The sequence below is a fragment of the Cyanistes caeruleus genome, chromosome 1 (assembly GCF_971803275.1).
Source record: "Cyanistes caeruleus chromosome 1, bCyaCae1.hap1.1, whole genome shotgun sequence".
NCBI lineage: Eukaryota > Metazoa > Chordata > Aves > Passeriformes > Paridae > Cyanistes > Cyanistes caeruleus.
Genome location: NC_141701.1, coordinates 115,604,505 through 115,620,903, shown reverse-complemented (window position 1 = coordinate 115,620,903; position 16,399 = coordinate 115,604,505). Strand labels below are relative to the sequence as shown.

The following is a 16,399-nucleotide window of genomic DNA, read 5'->3' as shown; positions in this document are numbered from 1 at the left end:
TTTTCAAAATTACGGCATTTATTGAAGAGACTCACTTCTGGCCTTTTTTTATAAGGAAGCATTCAGTCACATACATGTGTAAGTTCACTTTCTCAACTTGAGGCCAATCCTGAAGTCTTTTTCAATATTCATCCTGGCAGAAATTTTTATTTTCAGAGAAAATAAAGGTAGGGTAAGGATTTCAGGAATGGCCACTATTGCCTGTGTTCATTTCACTCACTTCCTTTAGTTTTAAGGGTGTTTTTGTTCTTTTCCTGGCCCATATCTCTTCAATCCAAACTTATCTTGCTCTCTAGTTTGATGTTCCAATCTTCCAAAGAATACCATTTTTAGAACAGTGTAAGAAAAACTGTGTTCGATAGCCTGGAGCATATAGCACTTTGCAGAAGAGAAAAACAAAGTGTGTTTTTTGCTGACAGAACAAGAGAAGTTGAATTTTCAGCAGTTTGTGCCCACAGGCAAAGTGTACAATTGTCTTTAGTCCAGTCTTTGGAGCTACAAGAAATCTATTATTTTTTTCCAGTGCTAATATTGTGCTAAGGTCCCTCTACAGCACTGGAGCTGAACTTGAGCAGTTTTTCATCCTGTGAGTAGACCAATAATAGCTGTAATTACATGGTATTGAATAATCTGAGACCAAGTTCCCTCCCTGCCTCACAGTATATGAGGCAATCTTAATTTGGATTGTAGATTTGTCACAGTTTCCTGGTTCATAGCAGGTGAACAAATTTCAAGGTTTTGGAAGTTGACAGTCTTGCTCAGAACCACTGGTCAGTACTCCTGCAGAAGGGATTGACTAGTAAATTGCCTTTTAGCAGCAACAAACCTCACACATCTCCAAGACCAGTAGTCTTGCTACTATGTTTCATACTAACATCTATTAGCTAGAGAATAAAGCACTCTACCTTTCTTCCTAAGTGTATGTTTCTTTGATCCCAGGCAAAAGATTGTCAGTTCCATCTTCCTCACAAAGAAACAGGTAAAGACAGTTAATGAGCTCCCCCTCCCTCTTCCCAGTCTCTGGTAACTTCTAATTAGAGACTAAAATCTTAAGTTTAAGCATCATTTGTAAAAAAACCTCATTCTGTCTCTTGCAGTATCTGTTTTGGCACGGCAAGTTTTCCTTACTGACAAAAAAGAAAAGAATCTTAGTGAAACGTATCATTGTATACAAGGCACATTTTTGAAAAAGAAAATAAAATTACTTGAATATCGCTAATCTAGTATAAAAAAGTTTTTAAAAGCCAGACTTTATTGTGCTAGCTATTTTTGATCTTGCCTAAGAACACAACCCATCTGTCAGCAAACAATGCTGAGATATGGTCTAACAAGTGAACACACCATTTTGTGGCATTTTACTCTACTTTTACTACTCTCCAGATTTTTGTCCCAGTTACTAGAGCTGCAAATGAGAACATAGAAACAATCAGATGAGAGAGAGATAGACAAAAGTGTATGAAGGTACAGACCTAGCTATTAGTGACCTCTGCATTAACTTTGGTTCTTAATATATTATTAAAAGCTGTTCCACAAATAGGTATTGTTTTTGTATAAGGTCAGGGACTTTTGGTACCTTCTAATTACAATGGATTGAGCTTGATGACCACTCCATTTAATTTAAAGACATCTCATTCAAGGAACAATCTGAAAGTAATAACCTTTGTTAAGTCTGGAAATTTTGTCCTAACTTGCCTTATTGTTTTCAGCTGTTGATATTCACCTTTGAGTCATCTGTATATACTTAAGGATGTACAATCAATTAATTGATTTAGCCCTCTGAATTTAGGACTTACATCATAATTGAGCTCTTGTGATGCACAGTATCTATCACAACTATGACCCAAGGATGAAATTAGATATGATTGACTTGAACATGGAGAAATATGCTCCTACAGCAAATGTGCCACTTCAGATTAGGACATGTGACATGAAATAAATCTGTTCAGCTGTCTCAAAATTTCTGTTTTTCTGTACTTTTCCTTTTGTATTGTGCTGTTTGGTGACACTGCCCAGTAGAATATCTGCATAAGGACTGAACAGAACTTATAGGAACACTTTTTGAATAAGGTATCTCAGAGTGAAATATGCAGTACAAAAGTGTTCATTGATAACTAGTAGAGACAGGGGTGCACTGACATTGTCTTGTTGTTTTTTAAATGTTTCACCTTCTTCAAACCCTAATTGTAAGACTCAAGTCTTATGCTAAGATTACATTTGTCTGAATTAAAGTATATATACATATTTATATATACACACATACACAAGACCAAAGGAGGAAGAATGTAGTAGAATTTATTATTGAATAACCCTACAAGCAAGGTTTATTCATTTTTATTAATCATAGTCTGTCAACTGGAATGTCTGAAGTCTTCTAATTACCTTGCTGAATTAGCAGTCAAGTGGCATTATTTGTTCTTTGAATTTATGGGGTCCACTTTTATTTAAATGACTAATGATGCATATTAATCAAGAACTGAATTTCTGCAGAAAACTACCAGCTAGGGAAATAAAGCCAGAAATTAAATTAGCTCATTTGAGGTGTGATTGAACTTTTTCCCCCTGAAAGCATGCACTTTACAGTTTTATGTAAGTGAAAAGAACCTTAGTATCATTGGGTTTTGTTTGTAATGTGAAAACCTTCAAAATAAATTCAGTCTCAAATACGGCATTGTCCCATGGGTTATATATGTAATATATATTATACCCATATGCCAATCCAGACATGAAATGGATCAGAACATAATTAAGTGCATATTTACTGATTTTCCTTTACAGGAAAGATTGGGATGATGAACTGGTGCCTTATGCAAGAGTAGCAGTGTTCCCTTCTGCTGGAAAGAGACCTTCCCCATCCATGTGGGCAAAAGGCTCACTTAAAAGGTAATGTGAGCCAAGTTTTTTTCTTCTCCCTTTCAGTCCTTTGCTCTGTGTTAAATTTGCCATTGATACAGACAACAGGAGCATGCTCAGATTGTTTGAAGGTATCAAAAGACACTGACGATATCCAAATTTCTGGTTTCTGTGTAATAAACATTTAAATCCACACATACATGTATTTCATCTCTGTAGTTAGTTGCTTGACCCTGTACTTAGCTAGCATTGACTGCCTGTAAATTAGAGTTACCCATAGTAATAGACTGTCAGAAACAGCAAACTAACTTTGCTTGACTATGTCAAGACTGAGTAGTCTCAGTGGTGACAGCTCCATCCCTAGGACAGATGGAGGAACTGGATGGACCATCATTATCATAGGAGACCAGGGCCAGGCTCCATCAAGGACATGTAACCCTCCTATTCCTCTGGTAACAGCAGCCTGAGTAGGATTTTTGGGTTTTTGGTACTTTCCACAAATTCTCTTTTCACTTTTTATCCTTAACAGCCTCTATTCAGTACCGTGTTTGTATAACAAAGTTCAAGGTTGTCTGTACCTGGCTGGACCTCAAAGTTGGTTGATATCAATTTAGTTGATGTCACAAGATCAGATCCTGAAACCAGCTGACAATGAAAATGGCTTTCATGCTCTCTCAGTAGCAGGTTCAGCAAACCCAGAGTCCAGCTGAGTGTGGTGAGGAACATGTTGGGCTACCAGAGGGGCTTTTACATCAACAGCAGATGGAGAAAAAGAGGGAAAGTGTGGCTGCTGCTGAATGGCTTTGGGGCCCTGGTCACATAGTACAGGGGAAAGACTGAGGTCCTTAATGTCTTCTTTGCTTAAAACTTTGCCACTATGACTGGCCCTCAGAAATCCCAGGCCCCTGCCACCAAGGGAATTCTGGAGCTAGGAAGACTTACCCTCCATGGAGGAATTCTTGGACTAGACAGTACGCAGAACTCTTTGTCAATCTCATCTGTACCGTGACTCTATGATTCTATAAAAGGTGAGAAAATTTCAGTCTCCAATGTCTGGAGAAGAGCTGAAATAAAAATGTTTTATTTACAACTAATTGACTAATTGTTGAAAGCTCATAAGTATATATTGATTTATTTTGCTAGATTTCATCTTTCCGTGTCTCACACCATTTTAGTGTAGTTCTTTCAGCTTTCCTGACCATTATCACAAGATGCCTTTGCCTTACTAGATTTAAAATATTTTAGGGGTAATATGGTCAACACAGCATAATTCTTGTATAAAAAGAAGTTTCACAGTAGACAGGATCAATTTAATAATTTCTGTTTATCTCCCACTGTACTGAAGTTTTCAAAAGTTGGAAGGGTCCATTTTCAAAAAGCTGGAGCTGTTTCCTTCATAATAAAAGTTAAGAATACTGGCTTCTGACCCACATCCTCCTTACTTACATGAGGAACTGAATGACCCTGTAGTGACAAAATAAAGGATCCAAAAAGAAAATAAGAGGGAGGAATAAATCCTGCTGTGGAATGAAACCCTTCTACTCAATTGAAAAGGCAAACTGTCTTGAGGCCAGTTCAGCCTGGTGACACAGCTGTTTCACAGGATTTACTTTCAGGACTACTTTGCTGATTCAGCATATGGACCTTTTCTTTCCGGTAAAGTAAGAAATAAATTCCCTATCCAGCTTTTGAAACCTTGGCTTTTCTAGAAATGGAAGTCTTTAAATGAGAAGTACATTTTAACTGTTTAGTATAGTTATTGAATTAATACCATTTAGGTCCTCATGTCCTAGTCAAATTCCAACTTATATTCTGCCTCTAACGCTCTCAGTTCTACTGGTAAATTTATTTTCCACTTTCCAATCTTCATCACGATGTAATGACATTACTGCATAACCTTATCACAGTTGTTTGGTTTTAACACAGAAGGGTTCAGCTTCAGGGATGGAAATTAATAGCCATTTTGTGCAGTAAATATATAAGGTTGGAATTGCTCTGGGGCCAAAGCATACTCCACATTTGTGCATTTCAATTGGTTTTCCACAAGGAGTTGCACAGGTCTCCATGCACAAATGGCAGACATATCTTTTCACAGTTTGTCTATCTTTAAATTTCTGAAGTTTCCCTTTTACATCTACCAAACAGACACAGATAGCAGTGTCCACACACTCACACACACACACACAGACACACACACACACACACACACAGACACATACACACAGACACACACACACGCACAAATGCTGTTTCTCCCTTAAAGAAACCTTTGTATTTTTCCTCCTGATTTTTGTCCAGTTCATATTTTCAAAATTGAATTTTTTCTGATGACTCACTGTGAAAAGTAAATACAAAAGATCTATTTTCTTTCCCCTTCATAGTTTGTTGAGAGAAATAACAATTTACTGACTAAGAAATGGTGAAGATGTAAATTTATGGCTTGTTCAGTGAAGATATTCTAGTCATATTTCAAAGCAGAAAATGAAGTCAACAGGGTTCTCTTTTACTTTTAATAAACCAAATTTAATAATTTTTACTGCATTTTTCCTCTCACAACCAATTTTCTTCAAAGGAAGAGATTTTCTGTGTCATTTTTATGCTAGCTATTCTGATTATTTCACTGAAAACCTATAGGTCTTATCAGTTCACTTGAAAAACTTCACTTGTAAAATTGCTGTTTGAAACTTTATTTCTAGCTAGAAGCAGATATAAAAGTTGCCCGAAGAATGCTGACTCAAAACAGTGGCCTAGTTTACAGAGAGATGTGACTGCTTTTCATATCACAAGTCACTAAAATTGAAGAATGTCAGCATGCCTCAGATCATCTTTTTATTTGTAAAATTCCTGGGTCAGCTTTACCTCCCCACTGATCAGTTAGCTGGGCATGCAGATGTTGGTAACTGCCAAACAGGTGACCAGCTATGGTGTAGCTGGCATAACTGGACAATTTCCAACTAAATCTCAGGAGATCCTTCAGCAATGCATTGATTAAAAAATACAGGAGTAACTCTCTTCACAATTCCCCTACAGCAACAAGGTTTGATTGGAAAGAAGTATTTCCTCTCCCTCTCATTCACAGCAGAGTGAATCAGGATCGACTCTGTTGCAATCAGTGACTCTGATGCTCAGTACAGCTGATTTACTATTTTCCATTGTTGGTAAATTATCCAATTTAGATCCAATTATCTGATAATTTTAAATAGCCTTCACTTTGACCAGTTCTCAGGGTTGAATTTGAATTATCTTTAACCATAGATTTTGGATTTCAGAGTTCATTCGTCATCTTAATTTATTGTTATGACAATTTTATGTTAAAATTAGGCATATCCTGCTGTCACTATTTTTCCTTCAAAATTAATGAACAGTTAATTAGAATATTTTTCAATATATTCAATATTTTTCAATATATTCAATATTTCAAAATATAATTCAATTACTGTGAAATCAAAATTTTCCACAGGAATCTTGTGTATAAATTTATGTATGGAATTTTTCTAAAAATATGTAGACTTCAAAGACATTTTAATACTTTAAATATTTATTTAATAAACTATATTTATTTTTGATTTGTCTGAATTTAATGTTAATCAACAGAAACATTCCCTCCTGTGTTGCATCCAGCCCTCTTTCCGTTCTACAACAAGATTTTCCTTGACTACATCTTCCATGCAAAAATGTGCTTTCCCTTCTAGTTTGAGAGTTTATTTGTGGTGGTTAGAGGGTATGGCTGAATCTGTAACACTAAATTACATAGGAAACACAGTGACATGAATGATCTTTAGCTGACTTAAAATTAAATTTTCAAACATTTTTCCAAACTTCTGTTTCTGATCTTTGTGTCTGAGAAAATAATAATGTGGAAAATAAATGTTTTATCACTCATTAATTCTTTTGGCAAAAAACCTGTAAATTTCAGATTTTTGTTTGATTTTGGACACATTTCCACATAAACCACACAGAACCAATGGATAGTTCTCCTAAGCTACACAAAAGGAATGCACATTCCTCCTTGTTTCCCAGGCTAACCATTTCCTTTTTTGTTTAAAATGTTTAAATAACATATCAGTGTCCTTGTCTAGTACATTTGACTTCAAGAACTGAGGATTTTTTTGGACAATGGAGTTCTATAACAAAACAAGCAAGTTAAGTTTTTTGTGTATGTGTTAAGTCTGAATTCTTCAGTTGCAAGTAAATCAGTGAGTCAATTACCATGGATGTGCATGGTCAGAAAAGGAAGCTCAAAAAATTTGAAGGCATTGGAAAGCTGAGCTTGGCAGACATGTAGACACTGATTACAAAAACAAATGCACTAGTCTCACTAAACATGAGTATCGTGTATTGAACATGAAAAAAGAGAGACTTCATGCTTTCTATAACAATAATTAATAGACTAAAGTGCTTTCTATGTGATAAAAATAATTTTCTTGAAAAATTAGATTCATCTTTTGAAGAAGCAAATGAACTACTTTCATTTGCAATTTTGGCAGGCCTCAGAGTGAATTTATCTTTGAAGTTTTGTTTGCTTAATTCACATGTGGCACAGAAACCTGTGATTTCCCATTGAATTTGCTTATTAAAAAGGAAAGACCTACCACATCTGTCTTAAAACAATTAATGAATGCTAAAAAGGTTTATTCTACTATTAATAAAAAATGTTAAAATGACAACTTGGATTATAAACTGTTCATGTTTTCCCTGCTTGCAGATAATTTTACTACTAAATGGGGGAAGGTGAGTGGGATTTTACATGTAAAATACAGTTGTCTAAGTTAAAAACAGTGCTCTTTATGTAACCTTTATAATCACTGACGACAATTTAAGTGCCCTGAATTTTATTATGGACAATGCTGACTGTACTTTTATGTATATCTGCCTTGATATATATATACAATACATTTATGATATAACTGCACACACACAAAATATGTTATTGTGCATATTGGATGTGTACACACACACATGTAAGACCGTAGGTATCAATATGTATATAATGTATGAAAATACATGTTTTCTACTGTCTGGATTTGTGCTTTATGTTGCACTCTAAATCCATTATTTCTTGTTCTGTTCTTAAGTGTTGTTGAAAATAGATGTCGCCTTCTCCCTTATACACTTTATACACTTAAAAAAAAAAATAAAATCATCATTCTATTATTCATTCTTAACATCTTTCAAATAAATTAAAAGAGTATTTTTTCTAGGTATCAGCATTTTTATATCAGAGCATTCTTATTGGTCTCTGGGGCTCTTTTCCTAACCAGTGAACAACTTTTTTAGGAATGAATTCCCAAAAATTACATGTCTCTCTAACAGAAGCCTTCCCAAAGAAAAATTAGAACTTAAGGTTTGGGGGTTTTGCAGGTAAACTTATTTTTTTGTAAGATCAATACCTTCTTTATTCAGCTTGTGCTCTCTTCTAAATCTAGATGGTTTTCAAAAATTATCTCTAACCGGTTGTTCCCATATCCTTTATTGTGCAACCGATTTTAATGTCACACTTTCTGATTGATTTTCAGACTATTTCTTGAGTACATCAAGAATTGTCCTTTGGCATTCTAATCTTGTCCTCCAACAGGCTTATTGTCCTGGTCTGATGTTGTTCTGAAATTCAAAAATCTAACAAGATCATTTTCTGTTATATCATGCACTTTATTAGTGAAAATATTGGATAGAAGTGGACGCAGTTTGATTCTGCAGAGCCATATCTGAAAATTTCTTTTATTTTCATAGAGAATTGATAGATCACTTTTTGCATATAATTGTCTAACCTGTGTTGCACAAATTTCAGAGGCTTTGCTGTCCTGGCTGTAAAGCTGTTGTCCTGGTTTGTGAAGATGGTATCAAAGCCCTCTTGATGGCAAGAAGCCCCAGGAAATCTCCTACTTGTTTCCCATCAGCAAGATCTGATGAAGAAAACTCTATTATTTGATACAATTATTCATGAAAAATCCATCCTAGTTCTTATTTATCTATTTGTTATTTTCCAAGTTTGCCAAGAGTACTCACTCTTTGCTTCAAGTTTTTTCTGGGAAAAGAATTGAAACGTGACTAACCTGAAATTCTCATGCTACTCTGCTTTCCATGCTAAAGGAAAATATTTCCTTTGTTTGAAACTGCATTTGGATTCTGTGTATGTTTGTTGGATAAGATTTGTTTGTTTGTTTGTTTGAAGTTCATTCTTCCTCCAGCATTTCTCATATTCCATATTGATTCTACAATGGGGAGCAGGTCTGGCTGGGGGGCATCCAGGAGCAGCACCTTTTTCCGGGTGGGAAGGGGTTGCACTCAGAGATTTGACAAACCCCTAACTATCCCAATAATCTCTAAATTTGTCTTCCCTGTTCTATTGAAGATCTTGCTAATATTCCTCTACTACCAGCTGCACTAATCCTCTAGTCATAAACTGACCTTTTTAGGGAAGATTGTCTCAAAAAAGACTGTGACATTTCGTTGTTTTCAGTATCACCTGCAATTAGTTTGTTTCACAGAGGGAGTAGGCCAACACCTTCTTCAGACTTCTTACCTTATACTGTTATTGCTCTTCTAAAGCAGTCCTTGTTACTCCTGGTGTGGCTTGCTAACTGCCTCTATTTCTGAATTTGGCCTTTTTGATTTTGTCTCTACCAGCTTGAAGTATTCCTTGAAAATCCTCCCAACAATGTGATCTGATTTCTACTGTTTCTCCCATCTTGTGCAGAGGTCAGTGAAGAATTTGCAGCTGAAACAAGATGAACACCTATTGTGTTTCTCAATCTTTTCCTGTGCTGCGACACATGTTTATATGATTAACGTGTCTTTTTAAATACCAGCCTTCCTTAACAATTTTTTCCTTTGAGAATTGCTTTTCAGATTAACAGCTCTCTGCACAGCAATTACTTAATAAATAATTACAAAGATTAATGCTTACCCAAAAGGACCAGTACCTACGCATAGTCTTCATGGCATTTTTAACTCATTAATTTTGACAGTTAAAATTGCTAAGGGTAGACATTTTGAGAATGTGCAAAAATTAAAAGTAGGAGACAAGTTCCAGAGAGAGACAGGCAGGCTGACTTATGGATTGTCATACATACTGTCATGCACCCAGCTGTGACCAGTTACTTTCAGCATCAGCCTTAACAAAACTAAATAGGTTTCATGTACAAATGCTACCCATCAGCACAGGAAGGATAGATTCTAGCTTACAGTGAAAATATATGTAAACCCTCAACAACTTTAAGGCAAGGATTTTACCCCTTTACTCCAACCAAGAAGGATTTGTATTTCTATCCTTAGGTTAGGCTGCTTGTAAAGGATAACTTTCTTGAACAAGTGAAGGACAATTTACTCACTAATTAATACTTTCCTTTTCTTATTTTTAGAGTTAAGTGGAAAAATCTATTTTTTTTTTTTCTTTAACTTACAAATTTCATTTTAAGACCATACTCCAAAAACAGCATAAAACCAGTTTGGAACAAAACTGTTCACAAAGCGACTGCATTTTGTTTTCTTAAATCCAGTGTAATTTTGATTGTTGAAGAGGTCATGTCTACTCATTATTTTACTTCTTTCTCTTTTGAAATACAAAATGCTGAAAATTTGTTTATTGTAAATGTAGGCACTTTCTGGGGTCTGAAGTTCTCTGATCACCTGATAGTCTCTGGAGAAAAGAAAGATGCCTATTTTGGTTTGGGGATTTAAAAAAGAGGAAGAAATAGCAGACTGAGAAACGTGACATATACTATGAGTCAAACATAAAACAGACTAAAGAAATGTGGGAAAGTAAATATCATATAACTTATAAATGTTAGATTTGTAAATTTGTAAATGTAAATGTACATTAAATTGTAAATGTTAAATCCTCTTAATTGAGGAAAAGACAATTAAATGTCCTCAGTATTATCACTAGAAAATTTATACTCCAAGGAGGTATAGTCATCATTTATTCTCTAGGATGCATATGTTCATTCTTTGCATGTAATAAGGACCAAATTTCTTAGGCCTACCTATGAAAAACTAAATGCATTTTAAAAATTTTTCTGTTATTAGCATGTTTAGTTCTAAATAGGAACAGATATGAGCACATTTGAAAAATGTCTTTACAGACTGCTTATACTTAATGGAATCCAAGCTCTGGATTGGATAGGAACATATCTGTTCAGCATCTACAAGTCCTATTTAATTCTTAACGTCTTACAGGAATTGCAATGAAACACAAATCCAGCTCAGGGCACACACTAAGGTCACAACATGTCGAGTTAGTTATGCTCACCTGAAGTAAAAAGTCAAAGACCAACTGTCAACACATTGGTAAATTAAACAAAGTCAGAGAAAATTGTATTTTGCTGATCTGAGAAGAAATTTAAGCCACCTTTTGGCTCACTGAATACACAAAGCAATTTAAATATCCTGACTTGATTCTCTATTGTAGCCTCCATATGTTTCCTCATGCTCTGAGCTGCCTCCACTCCTTGCCTTCCTTTTCAGGTGAAAAGTGTTGAACTAGTGGAATCTCAGTAAATAAGAGACAATTATTTGAAGTAAACTGCACTTTTGGAATTGAATTAAGATTTTCTATATTTTGGGCTGCTTCTATCTCCCCTGTTCATTTACTCAGACATCTTTTTGACTTTTCCTTACCTGTGGAAGTAAAGCATGAATTCTCATGCTGGCTGTGTATGGCTTCTCATGCATGTTCTACTTACTGGGGGATGTCTCCTTTCTGTTCCCCCATTTTGTAAAGCAGAATGAGAAATCCTTAGAGTTGACAGTCTTTGTGTAGGAGAAAAGATCATCTGTATCTACTAAAATAATATTCCTAGAGTCATTGATATGATCAACATGTCACTACTGTAATAAAATGCCCAAACATGGTGTTTGGAAGATAGGTAGGATCCAGACATCAGTCATGACTGTTGTACAGATCTTCATCCATGGCCTACATTAAAATTTAGTTAGTTTAGGACCATGCCTACCTTTCAAAGGTCTCCAAGTGAAATTAGCACCTGTACTGACATGTCAGGCAAGACTGTGAGCACGAATATTAACTGAAACATTCACTCATGTGACTTGTCTGCACAGAACTGTGGCACAGTCTACCAGCACCCATTTAGTTCTGTGTGGAAATCAGTGCTACAGAGGAATCTAGGTCATATGTGTCCATATAATCCCATAAATTTTTAGGCACCAGTCATTTCATTTTGCAGTATATCTTAATCAGGTTTTCAGGATAAACTGCACAAGAATTATGTATAGCAATTTTACTATACAGTAATACTGAAGATTTATAGTTTATGAGCTTATTTTTATCTTGTTCCTCACAACTCACAGTTATATAAAAACACATAGCTGCAACAATTTTCTGTGCAGACCCTTAAGATAAAATTGGAGAATAATGCTATTGTTTATGTGTTTATAAGTTTTTCCTGGAAGATACAGAAATGCTTGAGGTTTCTATTGAAAGCAGAAAATAACCATCATGAGAAATTTCAGAAAATATATCCTTTCTAATGGAAAAGTCATTCAGCTTTAGATGATTATTTTTATTTAACAATTACTTCGGGACCATTTACATAATAATGTCTTTCATTAAACTAGAAAAACCTCAGCATGTTTTCTTACTGAAAACCTAAAAGTAAGCATACAATAAATAAAAGTATGGAAAAATATCCCTGTTCATTCATTTATTTACTTTTTATATACATAGTCAAAAATTAACATTTGCTGGGATGAAATTTTGAAGTGTAAATTTTGGAGGTGTGATTTGGGGCAGAAATCTGAAAAATTAGTAATGAATGATCTATGATTCAAATTAGGATAGCTGCACTGAAATCCAAGAAGGTATGTAAATTAAAGGACCATGTTCATCTATTAGAAAATAAATCTTCTCTTGAGGAAAAACAAGCACAGCTTTGTTAACACACAAAAGATAAGGTCTTCTAGGGTTTTTTCTTCTTGACTGAATACAGTTAATGACTTTGGAATATGAGTTCTAGACCATACTTTTATTTGCAGTAATGTTCAGGATATCCCTGAAACAACTAATCACAAAAATATGAGAATCACCTCTACTGTGAGACACCTCTTCTAATGTAAGAATAGTTCTACCATTGGAATGCCAAGAAAAGGTCAAATTTTGATTGATGAGGTATAGCATTTCATTATGAAGGTCATACATATGATACAACTATTTTAGAGTTACATGTCTCTTATGAAGGCCCCAGATTTTCACATAAGAACATATTTCATGTCTTAAAAAAACATTTTAGCTGTCTGACAAGTACACTACAATTATACTCATTGATTTCTGCAAAGTGTACAGGAAAAGCTTTCCAGGAACAAGACACACTACTACTGCCTGTGCTTTATTGGAACGTGAGACACTCTTTATTAATGAGAGATTCACCCTGCCTGTAGCTGCAGACTTGATTGTCACAAAATGTGGAACTAGATCAGCAAATTTCTGAGTTTTCTATCCAACATAAGAAAGCTAACCAAAATCCTCAACCAACTATCTGCCTCCTTCTTTAAAAGTGTTGCTATCTACCATGACATAAAAATATAAAATTAAGTGTAAAAGTATTTAATAATGAATTTGTAATTAAGTCAGATTTTGTAGGTCAGCAATTGAATGATTTGCTAAAGGACAGCTCTTTGAATTGATGCTTAATGCTCATCTAAGGACAAAGTAAGTTTTACAATATAATTAAATGAACAGAAATGCATAATCATAATATTATTAATATGTTAACCTTGTAAAAAGATTTTAGTATTGCAGAAACCTAACAACATAGCTATGGCAAGTTAATTAGATTTCAAGTAAGTTTCTAACCATGCTAATTCATATTTTATAAGAATATTAATTAAAAACCAACATGCTATAGCTTCACTGCACTGTCTTGCTGTATTTTATACCAGCTCTGACTCACAATAAAACAAAGCAACTATAAAGGACTAGAAAAGTGCCATTTCTTGCTAATATAGTAAAATATTCTACAAATGGTTTATCTTGCTTTATAAAAATAACTTACTACATTTTTTGAAGATCTCTCTTTAGGAGTCAGTGTAACGTACAAATTTTTCATGCAAACTTAAATATGGAGTTGACAATGCAAATATGTATATTAAGGCAATTTTATTGCTCTCTTTTCATTCACAAGAGAGAAGTAAATTATCAAAGGCAAGAGTTGTAGATAATAGTGAAATAATGAACTGATGGGTATTTTTCCATTAAGTACATGGCACAAGTCTCCAAATAAAGCATTCTTTTAATGTAACAATTAATTTAGCTTTTTAATCAATAATTAAATCACTCCCAATGCTGGGCTTAGTTGAACAGCAGTAAATGTTGTGGAGGTATTTCCATTCATCACTGTAGCACAGAAAAGCCTTATTTACATCTAGATGCTATACTTACTATTATTTCATTACATTCCTAGGCGGTAAAGACTCAAGAAAATAAGGAATTCATCACTAAAATAAAGAGCATAATTTTTCTTTAGGAAAACTACAGTAGCTCAGCTACATCCTTCAAGATGTCCATTTTGATCCATGAAACTAAAAATCCTTGATTCTAGGTCAAGCAGGATCCTCATTCTGGAGAACATGAACCTGGAGAAGAGCAGTGGGCTGAGTGTCTTTTTTATCAAAATTATCAAAGGATCTAGCTAATTCTGCTTGTTACTCTGAATTCCAAAGAACCTATACAGAAGCTCATTTATTTTCCTATTTATATTTTATTTCCTGTTTGACCTATTTGTAGGTCAGCAATCAGGGTGTGTAAATCTAAGACACCAATGCTTCTCCTGCTGTTCTGGGATCTGTCAGGACCATCCCACTTCCTGAGAAAATGCCAAACCTTTTTACAGTTGTTTTTACCTGAGACTTCATCAACAGTTTCCTTCTTGACAAGACTTTCTGCAAATTCCAAAGTGAGATAGTGCAGCCCATTTTTCAAATGTTGGCATTGCTGTGACTTATCTTGCAAACCATGGTCCACATAGCTCCTTTCTAACTTGTGAACTCTGATTTAGCATGCTTTGCTTGATTCCTTGTAGCATTTTTGTCCCCTGCTATGACCTCAATGTCAGGATGCTATTTACCCTCTGTAACCTTCAGACTAAAATAAGTTATTGAGCTGCTCCATTTTTCCCTCCATGGTCCCATTTTGCTCCTGTTCAGCAATCAGTCTGAGGCACAGAAAACGATTAGTTTCATTTTCTGTTTGAGATTTGGCCCATATTTTGCTCAGTTTAGCACTAGGAGAAGTTCCCATTATCTCAGGCCTCTCCTTAGTTTTGTTTCCATGAATAGGCAGAAGGATGGAAACAAAATACACCAACCCCACCATTATTTTTGATTTTTTTTTTTTTTTAGCTCGCACACCAGTGGGTTTTTTTGTTAAGAACCAAAGGCAGCTACTGACTGCTTATCCTTTCTCAATAAATTTCTCATACACATAACTTTTTCATTGCTTCCGTGCCTGCTATCTGTTAAGCTTTACAGTCTCTGCCTTTGTTCTATTTGCTCCAGATGAACAGCTGCCATTAAATGAAGTTATTTCCTCAGCAATGCTGTGCTTATCACTCAGTAAAGAGGTCTGTTCCACACATCCCTAAAGTTCATTAGATATTCTAGATACTTGTCAGTTTCACACAGTCTCACACAGATGGCAATGCAGGGAAGAGCCAGGGCATAGGAAAGTGAGGATTCCTCTTTGTTGGTGCAAAAGAATCTTATTTCTCTTTACACCACTGCTGCTGCATTGTATACAGGACTTTGATTCATTCAATTAATTGTTTACCTTGCTTTATAAAAATATTTATAGTCAAAACTTTAAATATCTACTTTTTTCATTTACTGGTTAGAAAATAATACAGTTATAATGTAGTAACACAGTTATAATGTAAAATAGTCATTAAAAAAAACCCTGAGTATCTTTAAGTCCTTTTATCCAAGCTATATATTTTTAAGCCCAGTACAGGAAAGTTTGTGCAACATGGGAAATTAGTTATTCAGTTTGAAATGCACCAGTGTTTATCACACATTTTCAAAATTATTCAGTGGTAAATCCAATATAAGGTTGTAAGTAGCACATGCAATTATATTATTAATTTGTGTTTCTCTACACAGAAGTATCCCAAAAGTATCCCAAAATTTTGTTCAGAAAAATGATAGTGAATCATGCCTTGGCCATTCATTTTATTTCTTGCAGACAGACCATCCAGAAGCATTAAAAGCTCAGCAAGATATTATATGTAGCAAAAAAAAAAAAAAAAAATTGAAAGGAGGACATTTTACCAACAACTAGAAACACATCTTCTAGTTTTCCCCTTAAGGTGTCTCAGACCACTTATGGCTATTAAAAGGTCATCAGGTCTGTAAAGAGAGAAAATTGAAGAGTCAAAAAACTTCTGCTGAGAGTAACTTGCTCGCAGAACTTTGGTTTTGTACATGACAGGAGTCCAGATCAAACACCTCTAAGAAATGCTGAAGTAACAGTAATAAAAGTCCCCTTTTGTACAGGTTCACGTCCAAGGGATTATTGCCTTTCTTGGCAGGCAAAAATGAG

General features: G+C 34.8%; 1 long non-coding RNA gene across 2 annotated transcripts in view; it reads left to right on the top strand.

Annotated features, from left to right (window-relative positions):
• Nucleotides 1-16,399, top strand: part of LOC111923470 (uncharacterized) — a 282,819-nt gene that overhangs the window by 214,223 nt on the left and 52,197 nt on the right. Inside the window, exons 4-5 of one of the 2 annotated variants that reach the window (XR_015276730.1) lie at nucleotides 940-979; nucleotides 2,776-2,880. This is a non-coding gene — a long non-coding RNA (uncharacterized LOC111923470). The remainder of the gene's footprint in view (nucleotides 1-939; nucleotides 980-2,775; nucleotides 2,881-16,399) is intronic. The other variant, XR_015276731.1, reaches the window with a different exon arrangement.